Here is a 14403-nt window from a genome sequence, read left to right as displayed (position 1 = left end):
TCTCTCTTAACTTTCTGGTACCCCTATGATGCCAATGTTGGTGTGCTTGATTTTGTCTCAGAGGTCCCATAGACTATTTTCAGGTTGTTTATTTTTTTTATTTTTTTTTTCCTTTTTTGCTGTTCTGATTGGATGTTTTCCACTACCTTGTCTTTCAGTTTGCCGATTCTATCCACTGCTTCATCTAATCCACTCTTGATTCCCTCTAATTTATTCATTTCAGTTTTTGTATTCTTAATTTCTGACTTGTTTTTTCTGTGGTCCCTATCTCCATTTTTATGCTTTCTATCTCTTTGTTAACCTACTGTTCACCTAAATTCATTGAGCATTTGTATAACCACTGCTTTGAGTTCTACATCTAGTAGATTGCTTCCCTTTATTTTGTTTAGTTCATTTTATGGAGTTTTGTTCTAGTCTTTCATTTGGTACATGTTTCTTTGTCTCCTCATTTTGTTTGACACTCTGTTTTTGTTTCTATATATTAGGTAGATCGGTTACATTTCCTAGTCTTAGTAGAGTGGCCTTATATAGTAGGTGTTATGTGGGGCCCAGTGGCATAGTCTCCCTGGTCACCTGAACTGGCTGTTCTAGATGTGTCTTTTGTGTGTGTCTTTCATTTGAGCCTTCATTGCTGTTGGCAAGTTAGTTGGTGAGATCAACCATTTGGCTGATTGGCTATGAGGAATATCCCTGACTACGATGGAGGAGCTGTTGTGCAGGAGCTGACCCAATAGAGCATATTTTGCTTTAGCATATCTCTGGTGCCTGCCAAGTCCACCATTCCAGTATGTCATTTTTGGAGATGGTTAGGTCGTCTTCTGTTGTGGTTGAGCTTGACCACCAGATGTGTTGGTTCTGAGACCTCTTGGGAGGGATTCTGTTGCAGGCTAAGGTCAGCTGTTGCCTATGCCTAGCCTCGAGCCACCTGGTATAAGCTACAAAGTGACCTGCAGATGGTTGCCACTTGTGCTAGAGGTACCTGAAAGAGGCTAAACTGTGGATTAAGGCTGGCTGTCACTAGTGCCATACTTGGGGCTATTTAGCAAGAGGCACAAGGCACACCATGGCCAAACAGTGCTTGTTTGAGGTTTGTGAACCTTTCAGAGATTTTAGGAATATCCACAGCACAATCAGAGACAGGTCATTTGTATGGAAATGCTGCTGGAAGCAGCTTGACTGGGCCCATAAGTTGGGTGGGACAGGGTCTCAGGGCAGAGTAAAATGGGATAGTCTGATGGAGACTCATACTTGGCACCCACCGGTGTCTGCAGGCTGGTGCGGGGGGCTCAACAAAGGAACAATGGTGTCTTTCAGGACTTCTGTCTGTGAGAAAGTTGTCCCTCCAGTCCTCGTCCTGAGACCAGACAATTCAGTTCTTTCTCGTATATCCCTCGCATTTTTCAAGGGGTTGCCCAGCCCTGGAGCTCAGAATAAGTGAGTCCATCTGTGAGAAAATCCATGTACAGGGCCTTTTAAGAGGTATACCTGGGAATCCAGCAGCTCTCCATTTCACTCAGCCACAATCCCCACTGGTTTACATAGCCAGAAGTTATGGTGTCTTCCCGGCACTGGGACCCTTGGCTAGGGAGTCTGGTGTGGGGCTGGGACCCCTTGCTCCTTAAGGGAGACCTCCACAGCTGAGATATCCCTCTGGTTTCTTAACTGCCTCATCGCGGGTGTGGATCCTGGCTCTTCTATGTCTCTGTCCCTCCTACCAGTCTCCATATGACTTCTTCTGTATATCTTCAGTTACAAGACTTCTGTTCAGCTAAACTTCAGGTGATTCTCAATGATGGTAGATCTGTAGTTTACTTGTAATTTTGTTGTGATCATGGGAGGAAGTGAGCAAACATTTACCTAGTCCACCATATTGGAAATAAGTTAAATTTTCTAACTCATCTCTGACTTATTTCAACATAAGATGTAAGATAGAAATTGAATTTTATCTTTTACTAGTTGTCTTGTTATAATTTATTCAGTAATTGTGTCTCTCCCCAATTATTTTGTACAAAAATTTAATCATATATTAAATTATGTTTCTGGGCTATTCTGTTCAATTAAAATATCTGCTTATTCATATTTGTACAAGTCCTGAAACTTAATAACTTCTTATATATGGTAGAGTAAATCTCTTCTTATATTCCTTTTTTTTTTTAAATTTCAAGATAATTCTCATTAATTTAAATTTTCAGGTCAACTTTAGAATCCTATTAATAAGTATGGAAAAGGAGATGAGATTTTTACTGAAATTAGTTAAATAGTTTACTTAAATTTTTAAAATAACTTGAGAAGAGTTCATCTGTTTATAATATTGAATCCTCCATAATATAATGCATCCACACAGTAAAAAATTCTATTTAAACAGACATATCTCCCTTTTTTTCAAATCTTTATCTCCATCTTCAAAAGTTGTAGCACTTTTCTTCACGTAGTACAAATGTATTTTATGTTATACTTACTAACAAGTATTTTAATATTTTTCTTGGGTTATTTAAAAATAGTATTGGGCATATTGGTTGTTTTCACTTTTTTACTATTGTGTATAATGCTTCTATGAACATTTGCTTGTATGGATATGGGTTTTCATTTCACTTGGATTGATACCTAGAATTGGAATTACTGTATTATATGATAACAGTATATTTAACCATTTGTGTAACTGCCAAATTTTATTCTACAACAGCTGCACCAATTTGCATTCCCACTGGTAGTGTATGAGGGTTTCAATTTCTCCATCCTTGTCACACTTGTTATTATAGGACTTTTTTAATTTTAGCCATTCTTGTGGGTATGAAGTGGTATCTCATTGTAGTTTTAAACTGAGTTGTTTTTCTTTTTTTGTTTTTGTTTTGTTTTGTTTTGTTTTTTGCAGGAGAGAGAAACAGGCACTGCTGTGTGTATTATGAGAAGGAAGAAGAACTTCTTCCCCACACTGGGCTTCTCAGAGTCTGTATCAAGAGCAAGTCAACAGTTGAAAATAATTTCTGAGAGGAAGCAAAAATTTACAATTTTGCAAACAAATATAACAGGTGATTTTAACAAAAAATAATTTGTTTTCTTTTACAAATAACAAAATTTCAAGTATTATTCCAGATGACATGGCAAATCCAACACAGGGGGAAAGAACAAGGACTGGTGGAAGCAAAGGCCCCTCCTGCTTTTGGTGGGAAGGGGCTGCTCCAGCGGGATCTGGTGTCTCCAGGGCTGACCTGCATCTGGCACCTTGACCACCCATGGCCAGGGCCCTACAGGTGAGGAGTATAAGAAGTAGACACAGCTGGAGTGTGGGGGGGGTGAAGCTATGTTGACCGAGGGGAAGCAGACCAGCACTTTACTCCAGTGGTAGTTAAATCACTTACACTTGCCTGGGAGGTGGTGGTGCAGTCAATGTCAGGTGTTTAGGGTTAGCAGTTTTAGACATCTCATGATTGTTTTTTTAATAAACAAAAACATATGTTTATTCTTTCAAATACCATACTACCCCCAATTTTTGTTAATTTGTAAATAATGAATTATATGATTTGTGCTAAAGTTTGTGATATTTAAATCTTAGAAAGTAAGCACTAAACCTATTAAAATAAAAATATAGAAGATGCCATGGCTTCCCACAGCAGGGCACTCTGCAGGCTGTAAGCACTTGCTCTTTTTCCTTAAACAACACGTCTATGACAAACTTTTCTTGAAAAGGGACGTCAGCTTTAACCACAGTGCTGGGAAAGGTACACACAACAAACCTGCTGTCATCACCTCAATGGGAGAGGATGCCGATTGCTCTTCTTCTGGCCTCGGGTGTTCCCGAGCTCAGAGGATGGCTGTGTGCACCCCACAAAAGAAAAAGTCACAGCAGAGTGCCTGATGTAGACACCACCAATGTCCGGACGGGGAACTGTAAAATGCCTTTAAAATGTTAGTATTCAGCATTTCCTGAAACATGCTGTCACCCACCCCTGTAATCCCAGAACATCTTAGTGCCTTCCCAGATGCTTATTCTTGAACCTGGTCTGTCCTCAGATATCATTGGATTTCATTGCCTGGTGGGCCTTCACCTGGGTGGGGCAGTTGTGGCCCCAGTAGCAGTCAGGACAGGATGTCACAGCCACTGGCAACTTTGAGGCAGGAATGTTCTGCTGCTACTAGTAAGTCAGCTCTGCTCTTAGAAGCTTCGCAGGCCACAGCACGGTGTTCCGTAATCCTGTAATGAGACAGCAGGACCATACCCCTCTGCAGAGCTGTGAGGCTTTCGGTCAGCACATTCTTCCACGTCAAACAACTGGCTGCCAAGTAATTCTTTTTTTTTTTTAATTAATTAGATTTATTGGGGTGACAATTGTTAGTAATTCTTGATGATGTCAGACTCATAGTTGTTGCTGAGCTGCCCGTCCAGACACCTGTCACCCAAGTTGAATTCACAGAAGGGGGCCAGGCAGATGAGGCAGCTGATCCAGGTGCAGCCCCAGTACCAGTGGCAGAAGGGATGCAGGCAAGCGACACATTGCTGGGGGGCGATGTGGGGTCCTGCTCACGATCCACCCTCCAATAGGGTATGTGCTGGAAGCTGCAGGTACACGGGGCATGGCTTCGTTGCCGGGCACACCCACAATCCTGGGCTGTCGTGACGCTGGCGGATCCCCATGGTGTGTCACGGAGGCCTGCAGTGCTCTCTTCTTGCTGTCGGGCCCTGAGCAGGGAAAAGGCTGCCCGCCTGTCTCTGGTACTCGGGCACTGTCTGCATGTGATGTACAGCTGGTTAACATCCGAGGACTCACTGTCCACATCTGACAGTTCCAGCAGATCCTCGGAACCGCCCTCTCGTCTAAGAAAGACCACCTAGCTGCAGTGTAGCCTAAGTGATGTTGTTCCTGGAGCCCCACACATCTCCCTTGCGGGGACTCTTGTCTTGGTGCTGGAGCATGTACACCTCCACCAGGTTGCTGAGGATGTGGTTCCAACAGGTGTTCTCCACTGGGTTGTACAGGAGTGCATGCAGGCCTGCAGGCTCACCCAGTCATACAGCAGATGCTGGGAGAGGATGCCCGTAAACGTCTTCCCCATTGTGCCCAGCTTCACCACCACAGCTCCGACATCCTCGAGGGCAGAGTGGGTGTCACACTGGTCTGTGACCAACAAATGCAGGTTCAGATCGGGCTCCTAGTCTCCTATCATTCTTTTCTGAACCGGCTCTGAGTCCTCCTGATACTGCCGTTCCCACAGAGGAGAGGGTGCTCCTGTGTGTCGGGGAGAGCTGAAGGGACGCTGAAGATTTCATGCCATGCCATGATGAACCACACACTTTGGGGGAGAGGCAGCATCTCTGTAGGCAGATCTGGAGGGAGGCGTTTGCCCTGCGGTGGGCTCTGTGGAAGCAGAGGCCCAGGGGAAGAGGTTCCACGTGGATGGCATGAATGTGGCTCCTCAAAGCATGGCTGCAGGTGGGCGATGAAGACAGGGCCTAGATCGTTGCCTCACCCTGCACTTGAGATATCTTTGGTCACAAGGAACACGTTTTCTTTATAAGCTTCAGAGGAGTCTTATGTCATGCTTCGCTTCTCATTTAAAGACACATAGAGGTATGCAGCATCCATCATGTTCTGGCTCACTCTTTCTGTACACCAAATACCGGTAGGTGACATCCATGTCTCTAAAGAGCAGGTCTGCTTCTTAACGACCTTCAGCTTGTTAATGACTGATCCATTGGTGCTGGCATGTCCCAGTGACACCTGGCCAGAGTTTTCATCCACTGCAATTGTCAGTGGTCTCCAGAGACCAGTTTACTGTGGGGAACAAAAGGCCACAACTTCCCCTCTGCTGGATGGTCCACTCGGGTTTCCCTAGGAGAACAGGCTGTGCGCCTCCTCGGTGCCCGGGAGCAGGCACCTCCCCATCGCTTCAGTGGTGCGGCTCACCTTCCAGGGATGCTGGGTCTAAGTCGCAGCCCCCTCCTGGTGCCAACCCAGAACCCCACAATGCTGGAATCAACCAACATCACGGATGCCTCCTCTGATCCACCAGTTCAGTTGAAATTTTTTTTTAGTTTGTTAGGGTGACAATTGTTAGTAAAATTACATAGATTTCAGGGGTACAATTCTGTATTACATCATCTATAAATCCTATTGTGTGTTCACCACCCAGAGTCAGTTCTCCTTCCATCACCATATAGTTGATCCCCCTTACTCTCATCTCCCTCTCCCCACCCCACTTACTCTCTAGTAACCACTAAACTATTGTCTGTGTCTGTGAGTTTTTGTTTTTCATTTGTTTGTCTTTTTCTTTTGTTGTTTTTGGTTTATAACCACATATCAGTAAAATCATACGGTTCTCTGCATTTTCTGTCTGACTTATTTCGCTTAGCATTATACTATCAAGATCCATCCATGTTGTCACAAATGTTCCTATATCATCTTTTCTTCCTGCCGAATAGTATTCCATTGTGTATATATACCACAACTTCTTTATCCATTCATCAATTGAAAAACATTTTGGTTGTTTCCATGTCCTGGCCACCGTAAACAATGCTGCAATGAACATTGGAGCACACGTGTCTTTATGGATAAATGTTTTCAGATTTTTTGGGTACATACCCAGCAGAGTGATTGCTGGGTCATATGGTAACTCTATTCGTAATTTTTTGAAAAACCTCCATACTGCCTTTATAATGGCTGCACCAGTCTGCATTCCCACCAACAGTGTATGAGGGTTCCTTTTTCTCCACAGCCTCTCCAACACCTGTTACTATTTGTCTTGTTGATGATAGCCATTCTGACTGGGGTGAGGTGATATCTCCTTGTGGGTTTTTTTTGCATTTCTCTGATGATTAGTGATATTGAGCATTTTTTCATATGTCTATTTGCCATTTGTAAGTCCTCTTTGGAGAAATGTCTCTTCAGGTCCTCTGCCCATTTTTCAATTGGGTTGTTTGTTTTTTTGTTGGTGAGTTTCATTAGTTCTTTGTATATGTTGGATGTTAGCTCCTTATCAGAGGCACTGTTTGCAAAAATCTTCTCACATTCAGTTGGTTGCCTCCTTATTTTGTTGATGGTTTCTTTTAGCTTTTACTTCCATTGCCTTTGGAGTCAATTCATAAAATGCTCTTAGAACCCAAGGTCCATAAGTGTAGTACCTATGTTTTCTTCCATGCAGTTTATTGTGTCAGGTCTTATGCTTAAGTCTTTGATCCATTTTGAATTAATTTTGGTACATGGTGACAGATAACAGTCCAGTTACATTCTTTTTCACGTGGCTGTAAAATTCTCCCAGCACCATTTATTGAAGAGGCTGTCTTTCCTCCATTGTATGTTTTTAGCTTCTTTGTCAAAAATTAACTGTCCATATTTATGTGGTTTTATTTCTGGGTTCTCAATTCTATTCCATTGGTGGATGTGTCTGTTTTTCTGCCAATACCATGCTGTTTTGATGATTGTAGCCCTGTAGTACAAGCTAAAGTCAGGCAGTGTGATACCTCCAGCACTGTTCTTTTTTCTTAAGATTGCTTTGGCTATTCGGGATCTTTTGTGGTTCCAAACAAATCTGATGTTTTGTTGTTCTATTTCTTTAAAAAATGCTATTGGGATTTTGATGGGGATTGCATTAAATCTGTAGATGGCTTTGGGTAATATGGCCATTTTAACTATGTTGATTTTTCCAATCCATGAGCACGGAATGTCTTTCCATTTCTTTGTGTCATCTTCAATTTCTTTCAGAAATATCTTATGGTTTCAGCATATAAATCCTTCACATCCTTGGTTAAGTTTATTCCTAGGTATTTTATTCTTTTTGCTGCAATTGCAAAGGGAATTGTTTTTTGTATTTCTTTTTCTGAGAATTCATTGTTAGTATATAAGAACGCAATGGACTTTTGTACGTTGATTTTGTAGCCAGCAACTTTACTGTATTCAATGATTGTTTCTAACAGCTTTTTGGTGGGGTCTTTAGGGTTTTCTATATATAGCATCATGTCATCTGCAAAGAGTGCTATTTTAACTTCTTCATTCCCAATTTGGATGCCTTTTATTTCTTTCTCTTGTCTGATTGCTCTGCCAAGGACTTCCAACACTATGTTGAAAAGCAGAGGTGATAGGGGACAGCCCTGTCGTGTTCCTGAACATAGACCAAAGGGATTCAATTTTTCACCATTAATTATGAGATTAGCTGAGGGCTTGTCATAGATGGCCTTTATTATGTTAAGGAATTTTCCTTCTATACCTATTTTATTAAGTGTTTTAATCATAAACGGATGTTGTATCTTGTCAAATGCTTTTTCTGCACCAATTGATATAATCATATGATTTTTGTCCTTCATTTTGTTTATGTGATGTTTCACATTGATGGATGGATTTGCGAATGTTGAACCATCCTTGTGCCGCAGGGATGAACCACACTTAGCCATGATGAATAATCTTTTTAATGCATTGTTGTATTCGATTTTCTAAAATTTTGTTTGGGATTTTTGCAGCAGTATTCATCAGAGATACAGGTCTGTAGTTTTCTTTTTTTGTGTTGTCCTTACCAGGTTTTGTTATCAGGGTAATGTTGGCCTCATAAAATGAGTTAGGGAGTACTGACTCTTCTTCATTTTTTTGGAAGAGTTTGAGCAGGATTGGTATTAAATCCTGTTTGAAGGTTTGGTAGAATTCACTAGTGAAGCCATCTGGTCCCGGACTTTTGCTTTTGGGAAGGTTTTTGATGACTGATTCAATTTCGTTACTGGTGATCGGTCTGCTTAGAGTTTCCAGTTCTTCATGGTTCAGCCTTGGAAGACTTTATGTTTCTAAAAACTTGTCCATTTCTTTTAGGTTATTGAATTTGGTGGCACATAGTCCTTCATAGTATTCTTCAATGATCCTTTGTATTTCTGTGGTGTCCGTGATAACTTCCCCTTTCTCATTTCTGATTTTGTTAATTAGTGTCTTCTCTCTTTTTATCTTAGTGAGTCTAGCCAAGGGTTTGTCGATTTTATTAATTTTTACAAAGAACCAGCTCTTTGTCACATTAATTTTTTCTATTGTCTTTTTGTTCTCTATTTCACTAAGCTCAGCTCTGATTTTTGTTATTTCCTTTCTTCTGCTCACATTGGGTTTCACTTGTTCTTCTTTTTCTAGTTCTTTAAGGTGTAACATGGTTATTTATTTGGGATTTTTCTTGTTTCTTGAGATAGGCCTGTAATGATATAAATTTCCCTCTTAAAACTGCTTTCGCCGCATCTCAAAAATTTTGGTAGGATGTATTTTCATTGTCATTTGTTTTTATATATCTTTTGATCTCTCCTCTAATTTCTTCTTTGACCCAGTTGTTCTTTAAAAGTATGTGGTTTAATCTCCATGTATTTGTGTTTTTCCTGCTTTCTTTCCGCAGTTAATATCCAATTTCAAAGCCTTGTGATCAGAGAATATGCTTGGTATGATTTCAATCTTCTTAAATTTGCTGAGGCTGTTTTTATGCCCCAATATATGGTCTATCCTTGAGAATGTTCCATGTACACTCGAAAAGAATGTATAGTCTGATGTTTTAGGATGAAGCTCTCTATATATGTCAATGATGTCCATTTCATCTAATTTGTCATTTAGGGCTGCTATTTCGTTATTTATTTTCTGTTTGGATGATCTATCCATACCTGTCAATAATGTATTTAAGTCCCCTAGTATAATTGTGTTTTGGTCAATTTCTCCCTTTAGTTCTGTTAGTAGTTGCTTGGTATATTTTGAGCTCCCTGATTGGGGGCATAAACATTGATGACTTTTATGTCTTCTTGTTGTATAGTCCCCGTTACCATTATGAAATATCCATCTTTTTCTCTTGTTATGTTTTCACCCTGAAGTCTATTTCATCTGATATCATTATGGCTATACCTGATTTTCTCTGGGTACCATTTGTTTGGATTATCCATTTCCACCCTTTCACTTTGAGTGTATGCTTGTCCTTGTAGCTGAGATGTGTCTCTTGGAGACAGTATATGGTTGGTTTTAGTTTTTTGATCCAATATGCTACTCTGTGTCTTTTTATTGGTGAGTTCAGTCCATTTACATTTAGGGTGATTATTGATACGTGAGGATTTCCTGTCATTCTATCTTTAGTTTTCTGGTAAGGCTGTGTCTCCATTGTTTCTTTGCCTTTTTGTTTTTGTCTATTATTTCTGTGTGGTAGTATTCTATGATGTTTCCCTCTGTTTCTTCTTTTATTACATTATGTGTATCGGTTCTGAATTTTTTTTTGAGTGGTTACCCTTAACTTTATGTAAGAGAAAGTATGGTATTTATAGTATTCCATTTTCTTCAGCACGCCCACTTTCTCTGTTCCCATATTCCAGTTCACACCTTTATTCTCCCCCTTTTTATGTTTTGGTTGCACACATTCTCCCTGTTGATGGTGGTCGAATACCCTCTTTAGTATTTCTTGTAATGCTGGTCGTATATTAGAAAATTCCCTCAACTCTGTTTGTCTTGAAATATATTTACTCCTCCTTCATATTTAAAGGATATCTTTGCTGGATATATTATTCTTGTCTCATAATTTCACTCTTTCAGTAGTTTAATATTTGGTTCCACTCCCTTCTGGCTTGTAGAGTTTCTGCTGAAAAATCTGATGATAATCTAATGGGCTTTCCTTTTTAGGTTACCATCTTCTTTTCCCTGGCTGCCTTGAGCAGTCTTTGTTTGTTGTTGATTTTAGACATATTCAATACAATGTGCCTTGGAGAAGGCCTGTTGGGATTGAGGTAATTAGGTGTTCTATTTGCTTCTTGGATTCGAGGATCCAGTTCTGTCCACAAGTTTGGGAAGGTCTCATAAACAGTTTGTTTGAATATATTCTCTGTTCCTTTCTGTCTTTCTTCTCCTTCTGGTATGCCTATTCTTCTTATATTGCACATTCTGATGGAGTCAGAAAGTTCTAGTAGAGTTGTTTCATTTCTTTTAAGTCTCAAGTCTCTTTCTTCTTCCATCAATTTAATTTCTAGGTTTCTATCCTTGATGTCACGGATTCTTTCCTACATCTGGTCAACTCTACTACCTAAGCTGGTTATTTCGTTCTTAATTTCTTCTATTGAATTTTTAGTCTCCAGAAATTCTATTTGGTTCTTATTTAAAATTTCAGTCTGTTTTGTAAAATGCTCATGTTGTTCTTGGATTGTGTTTCTGAGGTCATTAAACTGCCTTTCTGTGTTTTCTTGGATCACGTTGAGTGTTTTCAGAACTGCAATCTTGAATTTGCTGTCATTTAAGTCATTTTCTATATCTTTCAGTTCCTTTTCTGCAGACTTTGCACTTTCTTTCTGATATGTCTTGTGCCTTGGTTATTCATGGCAATTACTGATTTATTATTTCTCTTTCTAGACATCTACAGGAGTGGCTTCTGCAACAGATTGATTGGAAGAGGTCTTTCTTTTGTTTTATAGTACTTGTTGGTAGAATGTTTTATTTTCTCTCTGACTGCAATTTGTTTTTTTTTTTGTTTTGTCTCTCTCACATGGTAGTGCTATGTTTTCTCTGCACTATTCCAGCTTCTCACACAATGGGGGGATTCCCTGGGAGATGGGCTTCTCCTCTGTTAATAGTTTGCCTGGCTCATAGGGCACAGTGTCGGTGTCCTATATGTAAAGTTTTTGTAGTTCCAAAGCTCTCCCTGTACCAGATTCAGAGCCCATGTTTCAACAGTTCTGTTTACTTTTGCAGGGATCCGCCCAGATAGGTGGGGTCAGGGGCGGGGCGAATTGTGAGAGGTGGCCCAGAGCAATGGCAGCGACCACCACCAAAGCCGGTCCTGCTTCCACAGCTCCTTCCCCTTTGCTGGAACTAGTTGGGCTGCGAATCTGTGTCTGCGTTCCACAGTTCTCAGAACAGGAACTATTCTGTTCTTTTGATCTGACACTGCTACTGTTCCGCTTCTAGCACCGGGCAGGTGGGGGCTGGACGAGCTCTGGGAGGGTAGGGAGGGCGCAGCCTGTCTCCATGCCTAAGGCTTGCGTTTCTGCTCGGCAGTGAGGGCTTAAACCACCGTTTTTAGCCTTCTTCCCTCAGTCTTTTCTCAGAGGTCTCTGCAGTGAGCATTGGGTTCAGCCGTTTTATATGCTGCCCCCTCAGCCCTGTGGGCCATAAGCGGAGCCCTAGCAGTCCGAGTTCTTCCCTCTCCCGCAGCTGCGGTAGTTCGGGCGATGCAGCGAGCTCGGAGCGCTGAGCTACATCTGCATTCTGTGCGCGCATGGCTCCGTCTCCACACTTCTCCCTTCCCTCCTCCCCTGCTAGTGCAATTCGCTCACCTTCCGGTCAATTCAGTAGACGGCCTCTTCATCTTGCCTGTTTGCTGTGCACGGAGTCCATTGTGGAGTTATTGTTGTTTGATTAGTTGTAAATTCCGGGGGAGTTTTACAAAGGCTCACCTCACACCGCCATTTTGATGGCGTCCTTGAATTTTTAATAATACCTTTAAATTAATTAGTGCTGTTATAAAATAAAGCTATAGTAAGTCTTATAATAGATCTTCTCAGGGCCTCTTCCTCCTGTGCCTGGGTCAGACGTATTGGCCAATGTCTCCTGCACAATGAACACTCACAGCCTTCTCACTGCTCTCCAGTGTTTTCACAGCACAGTCAGGGGAGTGCGCTGTTTAGGACACAGGTGGTGTGCCCAACCTGGGCAAATATCAGCGCTGTCACTTATCTGCTGTAGTGACCTTGGGCAAGTTGTGTTTATTGGTTGACAAAAGTCCTTGAGGTCTTGGGATTAATGGATAAGATTTATGCAAGAAAGACCGAAGGGTAATTTTATGAATGCACAGCAGTGAAAGGAAGGGTCTTAGCTTTATACCAGGGCCCCCAAATTGGCAAATTGTCATAAATGTTTAAGTTGAAAACATAATTTTCAGTTATATATGTATAATTTTCAATGATTCTCCACTTTAATAAGTTGTTTTCAATTAACAAATTGCATACTTCTCTCAGTTTTATTGAATAAAAATATTTCCATAATTATTTTTGTATTTACTTTATATTGTTATTTTTAACTTAATTGTAATTGCTTTTTTAAGAAACAATAATCATCTACAAACAGTGATGTTCTGGTAAATGTTTAATAACCGGATTTGAAAAATCTATGCATATATATAGACACCTAAGCTTATAAATTTTACTGATATAAAATACTGTAGCACATAATTTTAAAAAAATAAAATTTACTATAATTTTTATTGAAAGTCCCATATAGCCAATTGATTCTTAAAGAATCTTTTTATTGATGTTTGTGAAATATTCTATTTGTAGCCAACCTACAGTTGCAATTCAACCATGAATTGAAAATTGGAGTTGTAACCCAATTTAATTTATTCAATACATTTATTATTATTAAATTGGGTGTGTGATCTATAATTAAACTCTTTCTCACGCCTGGATCAAGAGCAGGCCAAGTTTATTAATCTGTAACACACAGACCTTCAGCACAGCCAGGAGGTTGTCCAGTGTTGTCTGATGTTGGAGTACATTCGTCCCTTTTGTTTCTTTTATTTCAAAATGAGTTGTTGAATCATTCAATGGGACAGAGGTACTCAGTAGCAGTTATGACATTGTTCACATGTATCACCCAACAGTAGTATAGGCAATTAAAATTTATTTATTATTTTCCTCTTCTCATCTTTTCCATATTATTTTTAAATTTCTCATATATATGTACAATTTTTCCAATGTGATTTTTTTTTATTAGCTTCTGGTGTACAAAACAATGCAATAGTTAGACATTTCACCCCTCAAAAAGTGATAACGTCCTGCCCCCGATCTGTTGCCCCTCTGTCATCGTATTATCTATTACAATTCCATTGACTCTATTCCCTAATCTGTATTCCATATCTTGTGAATATATATATATATATATATATATATATATATATATATATATGTTAAATTATAGTTGACATACAATTTGGAAATTATCAAAATGCCCACTGGTAGACAACCTAATTAAGAAACTGTGGTACATTTATACAATGGAGTATTATTCATCTATAAAGAAGAATGAAATCTTACCATCTGCAATTATATGGATGAACCTAGAAAACATCATGCTAAGTGAAATAAGTCAGTTGGAGAAAGACAAATACCATATGATCTCATTTAAATGTGGAATCCAATGTGATTTTTACAAAGCTAATTTATCATACTATACTTGTTTTGTGTATATTCCCTCAACCAGTGTGTGTGTGTGTGTGTGTGTGTATACACACACACACATGTATGTGTGTGTACCTATATCTATATATATCTATATATCTATATATATATATCAGATCACATGAAGTAGAGAATAAAATCAATGACACATGTATGTGTGTGTGTGTATCTATATCTATATATATCTATATATCTATATATCTATCTATATATATATATCAGATCACATGAAGTAGAGAATAAAATCAATGATTTGG

The 14403-nt window shown here is 39.8% G+C and overlaps 1 pseudogene across 1 annotated transcript in view; it reads right to left on the bottom strand.

The window, feature by feature from the left end:
* Positions 1-3965: 3965 nt before the first annotated feature.
* The window catches only part of LOC308510451 (E3 ubiquitin-protein ligase CHFR-like), a 140724-nt pseudogene continuing 130286 nt past the window's right edge, over positions 3966-14403 (bottom strand). Inside the window, exons 2-4 of the transcript in view lie at positions 5289-5884; positions 4340-4989; positions 3966-4287 (exon numbers count right to left, since the gene is read on the bottom strand). The product of the transcript in view is annotated as an E3 ubiquitin-protein ligase CHFR-like (transcript). The remainder of the gene's footprint in view (positions 4288-4339; positions 4990-5288; positions 5885-14403) is intronic.

Source organism: Rhinolophus hipposideros (genome assembly GCF_964194185.1).
Source record: "Rhinolophus hipposideros genome assembly, chromosome: 18".
Taxonomy (NCBI): domain Eukaryota; kingdom Metazoa; phylum Chordata; class Mammalia; order Chiroptera; family Rhinolophidae; genus Rhinolophus; species Rhinolophus hipposideros.
Note: the sequence above shows the minus strand (reverse complement) of the source record. Positions and strands in the feature narration are given on the sequence as shown.